General features: G+C 35.0%; 1 pseudogene; it reads left to right on the forward strand.

Moving 5' to 3' along the window:
- Positions 1–14,859: 14,859 nt before the first annotated feature.
- On the forward strand, positions 14,860–15,349 carry LOC113270343 (ubiquitin carboxyl-terminal hydrolase 46-like; annotated as a pseudogene).
- The last annotated feature ends 6,544 nt before the right edge of the window (positions 15,350–21,893 follow it).

Raw genomic sequence — 21,893 nt, forward strand, 5'->3', positions numbered from 1 at the left:
GGAAACCGGCACTATCGTTCTATAATTTGCAGCAACTGATTTAGACAGATAATTTATATGCATTTTGAAAAAGTGCATGAAATCACTACTTAATGGGATATAATAAATATTTTTGGCAATCATACTTATGTGTTATCCTGAGAAATGTGTTTTTGTACTAAAAATAAATGTTAAGTAAAATTGGTGAGAATATGAGTAAGAAAAAAGTTGTAGGGAGAAAACTGTTCTTTTTTGTTGGTGCTGTTTATGTTATAAGGGAGAAAGTGCTCTCATTGCTTAGTCTAGGTTATGCCAGAACATTGCTAAATGTGAAAAAATTTTGCCAACTTTGTGATGCAAAAATACTGGTGATATAACTTTTCTACTTAGAATGATTTATTTAATAAATTATATATTTTTATACCTAGAAAGGATGTTAAATATCATTTAGCACATCATTTCCCAAATTGTGTTGTGTGAAGTTTCAAAACTCTGAGCAAAAAAATAAAAACAAAATTGCCTGAAGTTAAACAGGTTTTGGATATCTGGAATTCAACCATTTACACTGGTTTATCTAATGCGTGATTTCACACAGTGTTTAGTACCATGATGTTCATTGGATCAGCAACATTTCCTAAATTGGTTTGGTGCTGACGTTAACATCCTCAGGGACTCAACTTTTCTCGTAAGCAAAGATAAGTCGGTAAAATATTGACACATTGAAAAACAGTCCTAACAGTAAAGGAAATAAGGTTCGAAGAGGCTAAGTGGCTGTGCCAAAGCCACAGGGGGCTTACTGGTCATGCCAGGTCTTTCATTTCTAGAGTTCTCTCTCAACTACACCACTTTACTTTGCATTAGCTGAGATGACCAGCATTTTGTCTCAATATAGGCACAGCCTCTTTCCCACTAAACATACATATCATGCTAACAGGTAGCAAGATGCACCAATGTGAGCCAGTCTCTCCAAGAATTTTGATTCGGGCAGCAGAGCGGTTGGCTTGTCACCTGCCCCTGGCTGTCGGATCAGATCTCTCTCTAGTGAGGAGCTTTTTATATAAGTTCAAAGATAACTTTCAGCTGTCACATAGGATACTTCTCCAAAAATACAAAGACATTTTTTTTTACAGGAAAGAATGTAAGTTCTCTGGCAATTTCAAAACACCTCTCCCTATACACTCTGTATCTGTATGTGTACAACACATGCATGCACATAAATCTTCTGCAAGAAAGTGGAACATAAGTCCCTCAACAAGTGCGACAAGGACAATAAGAAGATTCTAGGGGATGTTCCAGAAATGCTCTTTTATTCTTCTGAAATACTGATTGTTAGGAACCATATACAAGATCGAACTGTCTATATTTTCCTGCAAAGGTATATATCCAAGTCAGATTCACTTGCATGAATGTTTTGCTGGGATTTTAAACTGTTCATTTGGAGTTAAGAAAATTAAGCATTGTTTTCTTATGTCAACAAAATTATATATGTTGTCCTAGATATATACACAGCTTGTTTGCTAGGAAAGTCAGATGCATTTGTTTATTTTGGGGGGACTTTTATTTTTATTTTTATTTTTTGGGGGATTTTTAGAAACATTTATTTATAGTGGGGGACTTTTAAAACAAGCTTCTGGTTAAATGATTATTTCCTAACTACAAGGCAGTATTTAAAAGAGCTATTCTTGACTATGTGAATGTTTGTAGTTCTGTCAAGATAATTTTGAAAGTGATTATATATGGGTCAAAGTATCTTAAGGGCGATAGCTTTTTCATTGCATATATTCTGGTATATACTCATTTATTTACTTTTAAAGCAGGTTTTATTTTAAAATTGCTAAAGCAACACATATGAAAGAGGGTAAAATGGTATAAAAGCATTATCACGAAAAGCTCTCTCCTGCCCTCTCCAACCCCCAGTGCCTTGATCTAAGTCTTACGGATATTCTTCTGCTTTCCCAATGCTGATAGAAAGGCTTGATGTTTAACTGCATAGACTTTCCTGTTTTCTTTCTGCATACTCATGTACACATCATTTTACATGAATGGGACCGTTTCATATAACCAAGGAGTTTTGAACAACTTTATTTTCTATTACATGCTTGCCCTATCTCTTCTCTCCAATCAATATGTCCCTGATCACACAGGAATAATGCACATTGATAGATTCTTCCATTTTTCTCTCTATGCTTTATATGGTTTTCCTTCCTTCCTTCTTTGACTATTAATGAGAGATAATCATACACATGTATGTTTATATTATTTTTTATTAATATGTCTTTTTAAAATTTTTCAAATGTTTACATTTTTTATTTGTATTATATGAATTTGTTTGTGTTCCTTAAATGTATTTCATCAAACTGATAAAGTGCTCCAGTGAATATGCTCAGTATTTAGTGAAACTATAATCATGGCATTAAAAATTATCTTAATCCACAAAAATCATATCATACATATATAGATAATTGAGATTTCTTTCATATAAACATCTCTTTAATACTGATTATTTTATAATTAATAGACTATCCATACAAACAAATTTGTTGTTAATGTCTATCTTTGCATATTTTTGTTAATTAGTGTTAAATTCCATATTATCTGGTATCTATTTTTTTAATTTTTATTTTTTTAATTCAGTTAATTAACGTATAACGTATTATTGGTTTCAGAGGTACAGGTCTGTGATTCATCAGTCTTATATCCACTGCTCATTACATCACATGCCCTCCTTAATGTCCATCCCCCAGTTACCCCATCTGGTATCAGTATTTTAATACTTGCTTTGTATTATGTTTATTAAATATCCCTTTGTCTAATCCATTCATTTTCAGACTTTAAAAAAAAATCTTTGTGATTTTCAACTTTTAATGGAGAATTCAGTGTAATAACTTACATACTTGGTATTTCTTCCAACTTAAATTTATATATTAAGTTTCATTTGCTTTGTTGTTATCTTTTTCTTCTTCTTAAGATAAGGTCTAATAATGTTGTAACTCTTCCTTTTATGCCCCCTGTGTTAATTTGGGAATTTTCCTTTATTTTTTCCCATTGTTAATGGCTATTTTCCAATGTTCATAACAAAACCTGGTAGTCTTTACTTTTATACGAAAATGAAATTCCAGCCATTGGTTCCAGTGATATACTTTCTTTCTCAACTCTTTCCCATCTGCTTTCCTTCCCATCACCTTATAAGACCTTCACAATATTTGCATGTATTATCTTTCTGTTTTATCTCTTCCCCACCAGTTAAGAATGCTGGATTACTTTTCTTTTCCCTAAATTCTGCTCTCCTAGATTTAGTACCTTTTTTTTTCTAAATTAGCATAAGCATTTTTATTGTCACATGTCTCTTCAATTGAAAGGATCTTTCAGTACTTACGTTAAATATACAGAGATCTGATTTTATCCATTTAAAATAAACTCTTAAGTTATAAAGAGGAGTGTATTTTTTTCCACTCTTTTATCTCTTCTTTATCTTTGTTAAGATTTCTATGCTTGTTCATTTTGCTATTTTATCAGGGTCATTTCTTTATTGTTTTCTCAAGTAAAGTGTGTGGGTGGAATTTTTTTTCTTTGTCCATAGCAGATTCTTTTTATTTGTAATACATTCTTGGTTAGCTTATAGTTCCGGAATTTTATCAAGGTATATCTTGGTTTTCGTTCTTTGTTTTTTTTCCTTTAAGTCAATCACAACTAGAACTCTGAGTTTTTGCAGTCTACAGGACCAGGTCTCTGTATCTTTCCTCCATATTTTTCTTTGTATTCTTAGATTCTTTTACTTACCTATGTTTTGTCTCCTGTGTCTATCCTCCGAGTTACAATTTATGATTTCTATTTGGTTATTTTTTCTTTCTTTATAGAATTTCAAATGATACATCTTTTTAAGCAATATTAAACCCAACTCCAGTGTAATAGAGAAATAACATGGGGTCTACTGAAATTGGGTTTAATCTAGACTTTGAATACTATTTTGTTATCATATTGAGGAGTAATTTGAAAACAGTGAGGCTTGTCGTTCTACATTTTGACTCCATTTTCACAGACTTTCTGTTTTTTTGGTTCTATTCTTAATATATTTCTCTTCCTCTTATGAAATTATTTGAGTTTTACTCAAAAGAAAAGCAAATAAAACTACAGTGAGATACTTTTGCTCTTCTCTCAGGTTGGCAAAAAAAATTAAAAAGTTTGGCAACAGATTCTACTGACAAGACTGTGTAGCGCTTTCTTTTATCGCTAGTGGAAATGCAGATGCTATAACCCTTATGGTGGGCAATTTGGCAATCCCTAACAAAATTACATATGCATTTCCTTTTTAAAATTTTTATTTATTTACTTATTTATTTTTTATTCCTGTATAATTAGTATACAGTGTTATATTAGCTTCGAGTGTACAGTATAGTGATTTAACAACTCTGTACATTACTCAGTGCTCATCATAATAAATGTACTATTTAATTCCCATCACCTATCTCACCCAGGTGGGTGGGGGGACCCACCTCCTCTGTGGTAACCATCAGTTTGTTTTCTGTACGTTAAGAGTCTGTTTTTATTGTTTGTCTCTTTTTTCTTTGCTCATTTGTTTCTTAAATTCCACATGAGTGAAATCATATGGTTTTTGTCTTTCTCCGACTCTTATTTCATTTAGCATCTAGATCCATCCATTCGTGACTGCAAATGGCACGATTCCATTCTTTTTTTATGGCTGAGTAATATATCATTGTGTGTGTGCGCGCACACATGTGTGTTCTTTATCCATTCATCTATTGATTGACACTTGGGCCGCTTCTACAATTTGGCTATTTTAAATAATGCTGCAATAAATATAGGGGTGCATATGTCTTTTTGAATTAGTGTGTGTGTATTTTTGTCTCTTTGTTTTTTGTTGCAGGGGGTTAAATACCCAGTAGTAGAATTACTGAATCATATGGTAGCGTTATTTTTTTTTAAGATTTTATTTATTTATTTATTTGAGAGAGAGAGAGAGAAAGGGCAAGTGGAGGGAGGGGAAGGAACAAAGGGAGAGAGGGACAAGCAGACTCTGCTGTTACAGAGCCTGACTCAAGGCTCGATCCCATGACCCCAAGAGAATGACTTGAGCCCAGATCAAGAAATGGATGCTTAACTGAGCCACCCAAGCGCCCAGGTAGTGTTACTTTAACTTTTTTGAGTAAATCTCCTGTTTTCTACAGTGGCTTCACCTATTTGCACTCACACCAACAGTGTATGAGGATTCTTTGTTCTCTAGCACTTGTTTCTTGGGTTGTTGAGTTTAAGCATTCTGACCTGTGTGAGGTGATATCTCACTGTCGTTTTGATTTGAATTTCCCTGATGATCAATGATGTTGAGCATCTTTTCATGTGTCTGTTGGCCATCTGGATGTCTTCTTTGGAGAAATGTCTGTTCATGTGTTCTGCCCATGTTTTAATTGGATTATTTGGTGGTGGTTTTGTGTGTGTGTAGTTGTGTAAGTTCTTTATATATTATATATTATCAGATATATCATTTACAAATATCTTCTCCCATTCAGTATGTTGTCTTTTAGTTTTGTTGATTGTTGCTTGCTGTGCAGAAGCTTTTTATTTTGATGTAGTCCCAATAGTTTATGTTTGCTTTTGTTTTCCTTCCCAGACACATGTAGAAAAATGTTATTATTACTGGTGTCAGAGAAATTACTGCTTGTGCTCTCTTCTAAGATTTTTATGGTTGCAGGTCCCACATTTAGGTCTATAATCCATTTTGAGTTTATTTTTGTGTATGGTTTAAGAAGGTGGTCCAATTTTATTCTTTTCATGTTGCTGTCCAGTTTTCCCAGCACCATTTGTTGAAGAACATTTTCCTCATTGTATATTCTTGCCTCATTTATTGAATATTAATTTACCATATAACCGTGTGTTTATTTTTGGGTTCTGTCTTCTGTTCATTGATCTATGTGTCTATTTTGTGCCATACTATTCTGATTACCAGTGCTTTGTAATATATCTTAAAATCTGGAATTGTAATACCTCCAGTTTTGTTCTTCTTTTTCAAGATTGCTTTGGCTATTGCTATGGCTATTCTTTTGGGGTTCCATAAAAATTTTAGGATTGTTTGTTCTAGTTCTATGAAAAATGCTGCTGGTATTTTGTTAGGAATTACATTAAATCTATAGATTGCTTTTGGTAGTATGGACATTTTAACAGTATTTGTTCTCCCAATCCATGAGCTTGGAATATCTTTCCATTTGTTTATATCATCATCAATTTCTTTCATCGGTGTTTTATTGTTTTCAGGTCTTTCACATCCTTAGCTAAATTTATTCCTAGGTACTTTATTATTTTTGGTGCAATTGTAAATGGGATTGTTTACTAAATTTCTCTTTCTACTGCTTCATTATTAGTGTGTAGAAATGCAACAGATTTTGTGTTGATTTTGTTTCCTGTGACATTACTGAATTCATTTATCAGTTCTAGTAGTTTTTTGGTGGAGTCAACAGGGTTTTCTACATATAGTATGTCATTTGTGAACAGTGAAAATTTTACTTCTTCATTACCAATTTGAATGCCTTTTATTTATTTATTTTTGTTGTGTGATTGCTGTGGCTAGGACTTCCAGTACCGTGTTGAATAAAAACAGTGAGAATGGAAATCCTTTTCTTATTCTTGGTCTTAAGAGAAAAACTGTGTTTTACCTTAAAGGATGATGTTAGCTGTGGGTTTTTCATACATGGCCTTTATTATGTTGAGGTACATTCCCTCTAAACCTGCTTTGTTGAGGGTTTTTTATCATGAATGGCTGTAGTACTTTCCCATATTCTTTTTCCGAATCTATTGAAGTGGTCATATGGTTTTCATCATTTCTTTTGTTGATGTGATGTATCATGTAGATTGATTTGCAAATACTGAACCACCCTTGCATCCTTGGAGTAAATCCCACCTCATTGTGGTGAATGATTTTTTTTTTTTAATATATTGTTGGATTTAGTTTGCTAATGTTTTGTTGAGCATTTTGACATTTATCTTCATCAGAGATTTTGGCCTATAGTTCTCTTTATTTTGTAGGGTCTTTATGTGGTTTTGGTAAGGGTAATATCGGCCCCTTAGAATGAATTTGGAAGCTTTGCTTCCTCTTCTCTTTTTGGAGCAGTTTGAGAAGAATAGGTATTAACTCTACTTTAAATGTTTGATAGAACCTACCTGTGAAGCATTGGTAGGAACTTTTTTGATTACTGATTCAATTTCTTTGCTGGTAATCAGACTGTTCAAATGTTCTCTTTCTTCCTGTTTCAGTTTTGGTAGGTTATATGTTCCTAGGAATGTATCTATTTCTTCTAGTTGTCCAATTTCTTGACATATAATTTTTCATAGTATTCTCTTATAATCCCTTATTTTTTTATGGTGTTCACTGTTATTTTTTTCTTTCATTTCTGAGTTTGATTGGATCATCTCTCTCTTTTCTTTTTGATGAGTTTGTCTAAAGGATTGCTTTATTTCTTTAACTTAATGTTCCAGACTTTCAATTTGTATTTCAGTCCTCACCAATTCATCAACTTTTTTTTTTCATTTCAAAAAGTCAACAATTTTTTTCATTTAATAAACTTTTAATTTTGGTAATTTCCATAAAGTTTAATTTGAATGCTATCTGGTCCCTTAAGTGATTTAATTATTGGTATAAGTTTCCTGTTCTTTTCTGGTCTTTTTTTCAAAAACTTATTAACGATGTCTTTTGCGTGTTATATTTCTTACAGATTTCATGGCCTGGGGCCTGACCCAGCTCTGGGCTACTTAAATCATGACACAAATGGTAGAAATTTCTTCTTATTGCAACTAGCAGATATTAGCAAGTCTGTTGTCAATAGCTTCTAGAGATGGCAGAAAGCCCTTATCTTGTTCCCTACTGCCACTTTCCTACTCTTAGTATTAGTGATAATGTAGTTTTGCTTATAAGGTCTCTTCAGTAATGTGAGACTAGAGAAAAGAGATACATTCATTCCAGCTTTGGTTAACTTTCCTCCGGGGTATCATTTTAGATTGGTGATTTAACCACTCCTCAGGATCCATTGATGTTCCTCAGCATCTCCTCCTGGTCAGAAAGGAGTTCAGTAACATTTCTTTCCTTCAGAACGCAAAAGAGAACCTTGAAGCTTCACTCATACATTCTTGCACCACTGCCTTCCAGCAGCAGCCTTAGCATGGCTCAGAAGAGGCAATGGTTTTGATTTAGCAGAAGGATGCTAATTTAAAGTGCCATTTTTTCCAGAATCTTCTTCAAACTTCTTTTAAATTTATCTATTTATATCTATTTATCTATTTGTCTATTTATCTATATAGATCTATAAATTTATATTTATAAATTTATTATTTATCTATCACTTAGGTAGATATATATCTATCAGGTATATATATTTTTCATTCGATTGTGGAGAACTTATCTTTGATTTTTCTTTATTTAGAATTGCTAACATTTATTGCTTCCCATGCTATTATATTGTTTGTGTTTGTTTTGTGATTCCTAAATAAAATTTGTTTTTTCTATTAGCAATATTATAATGCAAGATCAAAAAGAGATCATTTGTATGGAGAGAATGTATAAAACTGTCACTCTCATTTGCACCCATTTGAACCAGTTTTCCTTTTATTATTATTTTTTTTTATGGTGCTATATTCTCATGTGTGATGAGAAAAAATGCTTTCTTGCCCCTCACTTTTTGATAGTAACAAATCTTTGATATAGTTTTTAAGGGTTCAGGTTTATTCACACAATAAATAATTAAAAATTAACCTGGAAAAATAATATTTTTATAGTAAACATTTTAAAGATTTGTATGGGTTTATCTATCTTCATAGATAATATGAAATAATATTTGTCTTGTTAAATACAAACATGTGATCCAAGTAAAACTTAAGATTTCTATCTTGTCTTGCAAATTGAAGAATTGCCTGTTATAATCTAAATGTTTACCTTTAACATGTAAATATACCCTCTCTGAGAATTAATTGGCCCTGAGCAACTTTTTTGAAGGTTAAGAGATGAAAATAAAGCCAGTTATTTATCTAAAACCAGTAAATGAGTTGAGTAATTTCTGACTGTTGCCTCTGAGAAATCATTTTTAGAACCATGCATTAGGACAAACTTTTCTTTTTTTTGAAGTTAAAATATGTTCTTTTGACAGTGAGTATTTTTATAACTGATAGTATTTTCCTTTCTCTTTGGTAAACAAGGAGCTAAGCTTCAAATATGGGTTAATTCTGGCAACCTTGTTGGCCTTTAGGTCTTGCATGTTTGTTTACTGTGACTCCTCTCATCCCATAACACTTTCTTTCCCCTGTACCATTTTTCACTTAGACTTTGTAGTTGACTTTATACTTTTCTTGATGTTGGTTTCCCATATGTTGTGGAGTTAGAGAGTGTAGAAGCTAACTAAATAGGTAAGTTAAGTAGTCATTGAGAAGCAAAAACAAAACAAAACAAAAAACCATGAACTGTGGATTAGAAAGCATTTTTACCTATGTTACACTTTATCTATTACACTCATTAAATGAAACTTCAAGGATGTATTAAAAGTTGAAAGCTTTTAGAATAAGTAGGGGACATTTTCTCCATCATTAGCCTAGTCTTTGCTGGCAGGTTGCTGGTTAGATGTCTGTCAGGTAAGGAATGCTGGGATTTGCCTGATGATGTTCTATAGATAAAGTCTAAAGTCAGGATGTTAGATTTGCTGGGAGATTACTACCAAACAAACAAATGAAAAAAATCATTGATTATTATTGCATTGTTTTTGCTATGGGTATTATTTCCTATTGGAATACGTACAATCATATATCCGTATATTTCTATCTAACAGGTACACCATAAGAAGACAAGGGAAATAAATCATATTCTTCTAGGTTTTGTTCATCTCAATGCTAGGTAATTCCATCTTCATAGATTCTGAACTACTCTTGACTATTCATCCTTACAGTTGAGAAAGGATGATCTTTCTAAATTCAAATTTAAATCATGTAAGTTTTCTGCTTAAAGTTATTTATTGTATATTTTCATATATAACTTAAAATCCAGACTTTGCATAGTATAAAGTCCTCTATTAGTGGGTACTTGCTACCTGTCTGGGTTAATTTCTGAAACTCTCTTCAACAAACCTTGTAATCCAACAATAATAAATTATGTGCCATTCCCAATATACAACACATTCTGTCTTACTTTACAAAAAAAGAGGCATATTATCTTCTGGAAGTGTCTTTTCTTTGCTGTACAACCTGGTATACTCATCCTTAGCTCATAGGACAAATTTTTTGAATTTCACAGAAAATATTAGTTATTTTTGCTTTTCTGCTATCATAATTCTATGTGCATATTGGTAAATGGTTCGTGACCTGAACATATGTCACCCTACCCCTACATTATTATAAAAGAACTTTGGTGTCCTTGCCTTCCATAACTTCTGCGTCTAAGGTTGCAGTAGACAGTACTGTATTGTATAAATTTTTAGCTGCCTTGAATATAGACACAAATAAGGCAAACATTATCAGAAAGGAGAAGATTCTAGCCTTGGTTAGAAGAGAGTGTGGGGGAGGAGGAGGAATATGGTAGCGAGAGGATGGGTGAGAACATATCCTTCCCACCCAAAACATTATATAACAAGTAAAGGTATGTGGAAAATTACCATTATGGCTGTGCCCCCAGAAGAGACAGAAAATGAACAGGGAACCTGTATAAAATCAGTGGAATCAGAATTAGAGGGAGTGGGGATGGAGATGTGCATTTTGACTGTAGTTTTTGTAATATGGGCCACTCATCCTTAAACACAGTTTTGATGCAATGGTGTGGAAACAACAATAACAAATGCCATAGACTCTAACAAATTTGAATCTAAAAGGATTGAATTTTTCTACTTGTAGAGATGGACCTATACCTGGGGAAATGCAATAGGGGGGAGATTCAGCTTACCTCTATGATAGTGCTTATCATTTTGTATTAAAATTAATAGTTTGCATCTCCCTTTACATATTTCCTTTAGGGAAAGTGCCTCGACTATTTATTTTTATATCCTTAGAATCTTGTGTAATATTGAAATGTTGAGTGAATGTACGTATGACTGAGCAAATAAATAATAATTGAATAAATACATTGTGTTGGTAATTGTTTCTGCCAGCAGAGGGAAAAATATTAATGTTTGCTAAGAATTGAAGCACTTGGAGTATTTGATTGCTAGATTGCGCTGCAGATGGGATGTGGATCCTATTCAGAAAAGCAGAATTTAATATAGCCTAGAATAATCGCTAAGATGACATAAGAATAGATATTTTGTATTATCAAGACATTGATACTTCTTCGTCAATTGAAATACTGTTTAGGACTTCTGCAGAGCTTGAAACATACTACTAAGGCAATATTAAAAATCCATCATGTTATCTGGAAAGGAATATTCAAGTTAAGTGTAAGATGCTGTGTTGATAATTTAGTTTCATTGTACTGAGTAACGTGCATGAATTAAATTCCTTTCCCTGTCATATGTATAAGATGCTTCTGCTAAAAGCACATGAAAAATAAATGTGTTTTTAATTATCGGCTGCATTTATGTTGTTGTAGAATCTCAGAGAATTTTATCTTTTTTAAACTAGATTATCATTTTTTTAATGATCTCTATTGTGTATATGAATTCAGATCTTACTGAAAGTATTAATTTGGAGGACTAAAGTTTTGATGTTAAATATGGCACACACTTCACTCTCTTTGTGTAGTCATTCTTTGTAACCACAATATTAGCTTTTGGCAAAAATGGCATCCTTCTCAGGTAGTGCTTTTTTTTGTTTGTTTTTTTGTTTTTTGTTTTTTTGTTAGTATCTAGATGACTAGAGTAATTCTCTCACTGTTTAACATACTGTAAACTTTATAGGTAATCTACCTTAATCTCATGATCTGATTGCTTTTAAGATTATTACTGTTGAAGTATAGTTGACATATAATGCTATATTAGTTTCAGGTGTACAACAAAGTGATTTGGAAATTCTGTACATTATGCAGTGCTTTGTCATGATAGGTGTAGACACCATCTGTTTTTATATGCCATGATAGATGTAGACACTTCAACAGGGTAATGTTGAGACTAGAGAGGTAACCACAGAGAATGAGAGATGTAGTATATTGTTGGGATTAGGACCTGCCAATCTGTTACCACTCACATACCAGTAATACTATTTGTTTCTTAAAGATTCTGTAACTAAAGCAAAATTAACATTTTAAAATAAATTTCACAACAAATATTCCGTTATATAATAGAAAAATGGATCCTTTGGCATCTAAGTGATATATATTAAAAGTACATCTCATTGTAGTGTGGCTTTCTTTCTTTCTTTCTTTCTTTCTTTCTTTCTTTCTTTCTTTCTTTCTTTCTTTCTTTCTTCTTTCCTTTGAGAGAGCTCATGCATGTGGGCAGTGAAGTGGTGCAGAGGGCAAGGGAGAGAGAGAATCTTAAGCAGGCTCCATGTTCTGCACAGAGCCCCATGCAGGCTCTATCTCATGACCCTGAGATCATTTAAATCAAGTGTCATTCACTTAATGGACTGAGCCACCCTGGTGCCCCATGTGTGATTCTGAAAGTAGTTACAATAAAGTGAATTTCTGTCAGAAAATAAAATTTAAAAAAGTTTTCATCTGTAGATGAAATAATTTCTTTAATTATATCTTTATTCATAATTTACCATGAATGTAGAGTAATAACATTTTTTAAAAGATTTTATTTATTTGCCAGCAAAAACGCGCGAGAGAGCAAGTGCGAGAGAGTGCACAAGCAGGGGGAACAGCAGGCAGGGGAAAAGAAGCAGCCTCCCTGCTGGGCAGGGAGCCCAATGCAGGATTCAATCCCAGGACTCTGGGATCATGACCTGAGCTGCAGGCAGCCGCTTAGCAACTGAGCCACCCAGCCTTCCCGAGTACTAACATTCTGTTTCATTAGTTACTATAACTCTTCTTTTGATTAGAATATGTTTTGTTCTGTTTTGTTTTGTTTTAGAGACAATGCAAGGCCCACATGGGGGAGTAGGGACAGAGTGAGAGGAAGAGAGAGAATGCCAAGCAGGCTCCATGCTCAGTGCAGAGCCCCACTTGGGGGCTCCATTTCATCACTCGGAGATCATGACCTGAGCCAAAACCGAGGGTCGGATGCTCAACCAACTGAGCCACCCAGGCCCCTAGAATATGTTTTAAAAGAAAGACACTGGCTCATATTTTTCTTTAAAATCTTAACTATGAAATATCCAAACACACATTACAGTAGAGAAATATTTAATGAACAGACATACACTTAAAGATATTTAACACCTATTAACATTTGGACTAATTTTGCTACTTTTTTGTTGTTATCAACGTATTTATAAGATATCATGGCGTTTTATCTTTAAATATCACAGTATACATCTACAATAAATTTGAAAGTCTCTCATATAACCACAGTACTGTTAGCTCATCTGAAACTTTAAAATCTTTTCCTAAAATCATCTACTTACTATCCAGTCCATATTCAGATGTTACCAACTGTCCCAAAATATATTTTATAGCTATTTTATCCTGTTATAAGACCAGCATCCATACAAGGAAGATGTATTGCATTTTTTTATGTCTCTTTAGTCCTTTAATCTAGAACAATTCTCACATGGGATTTTGTAATGATAGTCACTGAAGTACTATAAGGGGGAATACTTTACGATGGCGCTTGTACCCGTCATCTTGTTAGGGTGGTTAGCTACGGGACAACATTGCTGAGACCTCCTCACACAGAAACCCTGCGGTGGAGGGTGTGGTTAGCTGACAGCCTTCAATTGCTGTACATTCGGGTTTCACCTCAGCTTTCACTCAGTGGCCTTAACTCTCTCTTGCCAGGCTCCTTCTACCCAATTTCTTGCGTATCTAATTCTGTCCTGGTGACTTTTGGAGGTCCTGAAATGATTAAAAAAAATTTAAAAATGGTGTGAGGAATTTGGAAAATTATCTTTGCACTCATTCTGGTTTCTCTCTTATACGCACACACACATACGTGTATGTACACATATACATATATATATTGAAAATATATGGAAATAAATGGAAAGCAATAGCATTCTATTGTATTTATTATATTTAACATTTTCCATTTTATTGTCATGGGACACTAAAGTAATGTATAACGGTTTAGTAAATTATTCTCAAATGTGGGGATCATGACCTCCCCCTGCTGAGGGGTCCTATGTATATTATCACCCCACAATTAGAAACCACTAATAAACAGTAAATAGTTCAGAATCAAATACTGAATGGTAGCACTTGCTATCATCAGGGGAATGCCATTGAATTAGGGCTCTGTTTTTCTAATATGTTGATGAGAACAAAATTATATGAAGTTATTCGTTAAGCTTCAGTTTTTGTTATAGAAATACAAAATGTGGGAGATTCAAATGTGCTTTTAGTTCCTCGTGGGATTCAATTATTCATTCACTCACTCATTTATTCGATGAGTTTGTACTGGACTGGGAAATATTTGCAATTGTTTGATACTTGTCCCAATCCTCAAGTGGTTTCATGGAATGAATCAGCGTGGAAGAGGAATGAAGCTTTGGGAGCTTGGAGGAAGGTTGTAGGAATTACAACCAGAGACAGCAGAGAAAGCATCCATCTTTGCTGCTGGACTGTTTTGCTCTTTGGATACCACCTCAACACCCAAGGGCCCAGTAAGTATGTGCACCCTGGATTCTACAAAAAAACACAAACCCACCCACGACCTCCCTCTCCCAGCCACACTTCAAGCCGGACCCCAGACCACCTCCCCGCCAGCACTCCACCGTGGACAGTCCTGTTTTCACCTTACAAAGATGGCATTGCGGGATCGCTGCAAACTTTAGACGGGTGACTGAAACATCGCCTCCAGCTGTAATATGCTTCAGGGCAAAGGTGAAGATTTTCTTGACCTTTCTATCAATGTGGCGCAGAATACATCTATTACCCACCGTCTGAGAGACGTTAGCAACACAGAAACACTGTGCAGTGAACAGACATACTATTGTGACATGTGCTGCAGCACAAAGGAGGCCCAGAAAAGGATGAGAGTGACAAAGCTGCCCGTGATTTTGGCCCTGCACCTAACGCAGTTTGAGTACATGGTGTACACAGGCACACCAAGCTGTCTCACTCGGTGGTCTTCCCGCGCTGACTCCGGCTCACAGCACTTCCAGCGATGCCGTGAACCTGGACTGCATATATGACCTGGTGGCCGAGGTGGCTCACTGTGGCAGTGGTCCTAATGGTGAACATTATTTAACTATTGTGAAGAGTCATGGCTTCGGGCTTTGGTTTGACGATGACATTGTAGAGAAAATGGATGACCAAGCTATTGAGGAATTCTATGGCCTGGTATCAGATATATGAAAAAAATCAGAATCTGGATATATTTTATTCTATCAGTGAAGAGAATAACTTAAAGAACTACAGGACTAATTAAAATGGGGGGGAAACGTTCCCAGCAGTATTACGTGGTTTCCCCGCAGACTTTCCTCCCCAACAGCCCACCAATGGTATGACACCAAGTGCGATGGTCTGGCTGTGTTAGACTTTTTCTCCCTTTGGTTTTTTACATGCAGCAGTTATGGTTTTATTTGAGTCTGAGGTAGAGTTAACTGCAGTCAGATTGTAGTAAGATTTATATGAGTAACAGCTGCTAATTTTAGGATCGGGTAAATGCTCCACCACTGGCTGTGTCTGGCTGAATCTGAGTGACATTTCCTGCAAATGTCTACAGTCTGTTTTGGGTCTCCGCAGAACGAATGCCCTATCTGCCTTTCCGGAGTGCAGTTCAGTGCATTCCTTTAACTTGTCCTGGAAGCACCGCTACCCAATTTTGGCTGTTCTGCCTCTTTTCTGACAAAAGGACAGAAGAATTGGGTAGATGTTCATCTTTTAGGGCTGCAACTATAGCTTTAAGTTTGTGCAAGTGAAAATGTTTAAAAGTGAGTATCCTCAAATACTAAAACCATCCTCCAGGTGGGACAGAATGAAGAGACTCACGCTTTCCCCGGGCTGTGCTCTCCCAGCCTTTAGAATCTCCGAGGCTAAGAAAGTAGGGAGCTCAGGGCAGGCGAAGCCAAGAGGAGGAAGCTTTCCCGCACAGTCTTTCTGCCAAACCATGGGTCGGGAAAATAACCCTATGCTATTTGCTTTTAGTGACCCTACACTTCTGTGAGGTCCTGTGAGTTGTATCTGTCCTCTACTTGGCACTGCTAAGCTTTCCCGGGTGTCATTCCAGACCTGCTGGTTTTTGCAGTCTGTGGTCTCAGGGCTGAGACACTGTGGTGACTGCTTCTGGCACAGCTCTCTTTAGCTGGTCGGTTCCCACATGCTTCACTATTAGGAAGGACAGAGGCACTGCACCTTCACCACCATGGGCCACATTGTACAGCTGTTTTTTTTTTTTTTTCTTTTTTAATATCAGTCTGTTTAATGAGGTGCTGGCGAGCCCCGGGGCTAATATGGAACCTTCCCCAGAGGGATTACTAGAGTTTGCTGGGTATGAAGGTGGGTCAAAGGAAGTATGAGTGGGTGGTTGGAAGAATGAGCAAAATGGTGATGTGTCTTTGGCTCAGACTCCTAGAATGCTTGACAAGACAGTTTTTTGGAAGGACCTCGTCTCGCTATAGTTACTTTTACCTTATTCACTTTTGTTATATATGTATTTATTAGATCATTTGAGTATTGGTAACTTTTATTAAAAGGGTCCATTTGTGAAAACAACAACAACAACAACAACAACAACAACAACAAAACCCCCAAAAACAAAACAAAAAAACCCCACCAAAAATCTAAGGTAGACCAATCGCTGAATAGGGTAGTGAATGCACACAGCAGTCTGTACCAAAGAGGGACTTAAGTTTTTCACTATAACTCCATATTACATATTGGCTGAAGTTTCCAAAATAAAAGCAATACTATAAGAACAGAAGGTTCTGTATTTGGAAAGGGTTGCATCTTTATAGAAAAAGTGGTATTTGGATCATCTGTTGAATGCCCCAAACTCAATTAACTGTCTAGAAGTTAACACTGAAGTCTGGCCTGGGCAGCCAAAGCACATGTGATGGTTGTTACCTGGTATTAGCTGGTCCTAGCACCTTAAGCACTTTTCCTGGGAAACAGTAGCCTTCATATATTTGGCCTTGCACTTATAAAGCCATTAATCAAGGGAGAACATCTTACTCCAGGCAATTAGTTTTGACAATGGAATAGTAAATAGGTCCTAATTAATGACTTTTTGTAATTATTCTTCCCTATGTGGACATTAACTGGTGTTCAGGCGTTAATTGTGACATCAACATGATTGCCTATCAGTTAAAAAGACCATTTTGCAGCTTAATTATGTATTTCAGGGACTCATATATCTTGTGGCTTTCAGAATCATTTTAACCAGACTTTCAGTCTTGGAAAGGACTAAGAAGTCTGAAGGAAGAATTCTCATTCATTTTCATTTTCTTATGCCATGTCCACCCAACTTGCCTTGCTTCATACCCCCACCCTCCTACCCCGGGGCAAAGATACATACAAACATTATAGGATCATGCTGTGCAGTACAGAAGCTACTAACCACAGGGTGAAGTTTAAATTTCTTAAAATTAAATAAAAGTAGAAATTTAAGATTTAGTCAGACTAGCCACATTTTAAGTGCTCAATAACCATATGTGGCTAGTGGCTAGCTACTGTATTGAAACTATAGATATAGAACATTTCCGTTATCATAGAAAGTTCCACTGGCCAGCGTAGCGTATAGAGAAAACTTCATGAGGGCTGAGTTTTGTCTGTTTTGTTCACTGAGGTATTCCTATAGTCTAGAATATTGCCAGGCACAGAGTAGGAGTTCAAGAACTATTTTGATTAAGTGAATGACTGTCTTCTTTCTCTTATTTTCTCCTCATTTGTTTTGGGATTACCTAGAGACACAAACTTCAGAAATACCTGGAGACACCTAACGAGCACTCTCTGACAGGGATAAGAATGAACGATGGAGGTACTTACTCATTTGAGCTCTCCTCTCTATCTAAAGTACCAGAGAGAGTGCACTAATTAGGTTTGATAAAATGAGCACTTCCAGAAGAAGATGGTATGCATTATTTTACCAATTATGACAGATTCATGAGAGTAAAAGGGCATAAAATATTGACTATAAAAAAATTCAGCAGGGATTTTGTTCAATTATATCAGATTACAATAATTTTCCACTTTTTAAAAAATATATTTGACATGTAACACTGTACAAATTTAAGGTGCACAACATATTAATTTAAACATTTATATATTGTAAGATGATTGCCATTGTGCTGATAATTAGCACCTCTACCACATTATGTAAGAGAACAATTATTTTATCACATCTTAGAAATGTCCTTGAGAAGACAAACTTCTTAAAAAAGGATAAGTTGATAAAAAATAAAGTGACGATTAGAAAGTGAGGGGAATAAAATTGACCAGAATAAGACAGGACCTTCCGGAAATGAAGTCCTATACTGATATATTTCATACACAACATACACACAGTGAAGATTTTATGGCAAAAAGTTTTAATAAGTTGTTTGATCCCTTATACTTAAATGTCAATAATACTAACCATACATATAATGAAAGGAATAATGAAGGAAGCTGAACGTATCTGTAAGTGGCATTTTGCTGATATTAATTGTCAAAATCTAATACATAAATATAACAATGAGATGAAATGGAAGTTTAAGTGAATTACAAACAATGAAGGTAAGACTTATAGAATGATAAAGTGAGTGAGTTATCCAGTTCTCCTGTTCCAATTAGTGTTTGAGAGTGTGATTAACAATTTTTTAATAGTGTCCTTCAGAGCAAAATTATTTAGAAATATTATGATTTCTATCAATCAATACTATATTTATACTTTAGCGAAAATGCAAGTCAGATAGTTTTTTTCTATACCATGTAAAATTTGGGTAATATGAGTGGGTGATAGATTAACATACAAAACAATGTCTAAATATTAACCAGACCAAATTCAAATGTATAACATTCAAGAAAGGGATTCTCACAGTTGTGGTTTAAGGAAATATTTAGCTCTGACTTAATACCAGAGAGTACAATAGCCCGAAGCTTAGAAGCAGGAGTTAATCAGCACAAATGGTCTTGGCTTAGAAGAGGACTGCCTTGGAAACATATGTTATATCTTAGTCCTCTGGCTGGGCTGCTTCCATTTCTCTGTTTAACTTAATTCATCAACGAGTTATTAAATGCCCATTTGGTTCTGGAGGCTGTACTATGTACTGGAGACCCAACATTGTACAAGTTGAATGTGATGATCCTTGTCCTCAAAGAGCCTGAAATCTATGGAGGAAGATAGATAATTCAACATATTCTTAAGATAATTGTACTACTACTTCTAAGGGGAGATTGGTATGGTCTGACTGGGTGAGTGGGATGGTTGAAGTTATTAAGATAATGAGAACTTATTGTTTATGTAAAATATTTACCTGTGCGTCAGAATTTGCTTAATGATTTCTAAGCACTAATTGTTTACATTACACAATCTGATTTATAATGGAGACCAAAGTGCCATCTATTAAATGTGACATTGAGAAATAAAGATTGGGTCTCAAATGTGTATATTTCAGTATTTTGAGAAGATAATAAAAATATTAATCTAAATCCTCAAAATGGAATTATACCTATTGATCATATGCTAGATGTTATAATGAAAAATTAACTTGCATTCCATAAGTCTGCTAATTTTAAATATTTAGGAAAAATTCATGCAGGCTGAGAATTCTTGCCCCAAAGAGAAAATGTTAGAAGTTAAACTTAGTTTTATTGCTTATTAACTTAATGTAAAGTTTCTTATGCTACAATCGACTTAAGTTAATCTTCAATTTTTATAGTGTTTGGTCAATGTAGCATAACTGCAGAATTCACTTATATTCTAAGAATGTCCCAGTGGACTTTGAGGTGAGCAGAAACCTGGAAAGTTCACATTGCACTCCACAACATTGCCTCTTAAAGCTCTTCCCAATTAATAAACCCAACATTTAACTTTAGGAGCATACTAATGTTGTAACACATTAGGGATGAGCTACCCACTCTGGTTAAATTAAGAACTGACCTACACCTTTTCCCAAGGTTGAGCCTAACCACTGGGAAAGAGTGATTTCACTGTTAAACCTATGCAGACCTAATTAGCTCCTAATTCTAGCCAATGCCAGTGCTGAGAGTCCCTGGGATAAGTCAGTCCTCCCTCTCCCCACCCAGAGACAAACTAGCTGGACTAGAAAAGTTTTACAATCATAAGAGTTGGTACTTCATAACAAAAGGAAAAAAAAAAAACTCTGTGGAATTCTTTGTGGGTAATCCTAGAAGAAATTTGATTTTTATCTGAATTATATTAATAATTGTATGTGATACCTCAATAGGCAAATAAAACCTATCCTTCAGTTTTTCGCCTCCTCTAGATACTTAGGGAATTTAGGAAAAAATTATTTTCTGTAGTTAAATTACTCAACATGTGGAACACATTTTGGCCTCTGTTATCTTGACTAATTCAGAATATCTGTGACTTTGACAACTCAATGTATATGAGGGGACAAAATATCCTGATTTCTGAGTCATCTAGTAGACATTTGATTTGCGTTTTAAAATTTTTGCCTTGTATCCCATTAATTACCTTAATTTTACAACCCACTTTATACATGAGTTTTCTGAAAATTCTAGTTCCTATGAATTTAATATTTCAGGGAAGAGTAGATATCTGTTTATGTTGCTTCACACAGAGCTCACTTTCTCCAGGCTGTTTCATGAAAACTGCTTGTGAGTACTGTGAAAAATCTGTGAGGTAATTTACCCTAAACTCTGGTATCATTACAATACAGGCATACCTCAAAGATATTGTGGGTTTGGTTCTAGACCATTGCAAGAAAGCAATTATCATAATAAAGCAAATATCACAATAAAGCAAGTCAAATGAATTCCTTGGTTTTCCAGTACAATAAAAGTTATGTTTACATTATAATGCAGTCTGTTCTGTGTGTAATAGCAGTATGTCTAAAGAGAAAATGTACATACCTTAATTAAAAATTACTTTTTAAAAAAATGCCAATCATCTGAGCTTTCGGTGAGTCATTATCATTGGTCACAGATCAGTATAATAAACATAATGAATAAGTTTGACATATTGTGAGAATTACCAGAATGAGACACAGACATGAAGTGAGCAAATACAGTTGGAAAAATGGCACCAATAGACTTGCTCAACCCAGAGTTGCCACAGACGTTCAGTTTATAAAAACGATGCAGTATCTATGAAGTGTAATAAAGTGAAACACAATAAAATGAGGTATAGCTGTATATACTATTACATTGCCCAAATCAAGTGGTTTTCAGATCATGGGATGCATTTCAGGCTGGTGACTATAGGTAGAAAATTGAATATTAGATGGTTGGGGATAGAGGTGGTATGGTTCAAATTAATTTTCTCTCTGAAATTTCACTTGCTCTAAAATCTAGCAGATGCCCTCCAAGAACCATGCTTCTGTCATCCCCTTGATAATTATTTGCTTTGCAACTAAATATTTACTGATTTTTTAGTTCCTCTGCCAGAGAACTTCAACAGACATTCAGTGTGATATTTAATTTCTGTCAGTCCACTACTACCCAATACATTGTAAGCTCCATTAATAAGAAAGCTTTTAATGAAATTTGCTTCACCTCACTTCAGATCAGTTCAATAGATCACTTAAGTGCCTACGGGTATCAGGTATTAAGATACCATATCCTTGGGGCGCCTGGGTGGCACAGCGGTTGAGCGTCTGCCTTCGGCTCAGGGCGTGATCCCAGCGTTATGGGATCGAGCCCCACATCGGGCTCCTCCGCTAGGAGCCTGCTTCTTCCTCTCCCACTCCCCCTGCTTGTGTTCCCTCTCTCTCTG

Source organism: Ursus arctos, unplaced genomic scaffold, assembly GCF_023065955.2.
Source record: "Ursus arctos isolate Adak ecotype North America unplaced genomic scaffold, UrsArc2.0 scaffold_4, whole genome shotgun sequence".
NCBI classification, from domain to species: Eukaryota; Metazoa; Chordata; class Mammalia; order Carnivora; family Ursidae; genus Ursus; species Ursus arctos.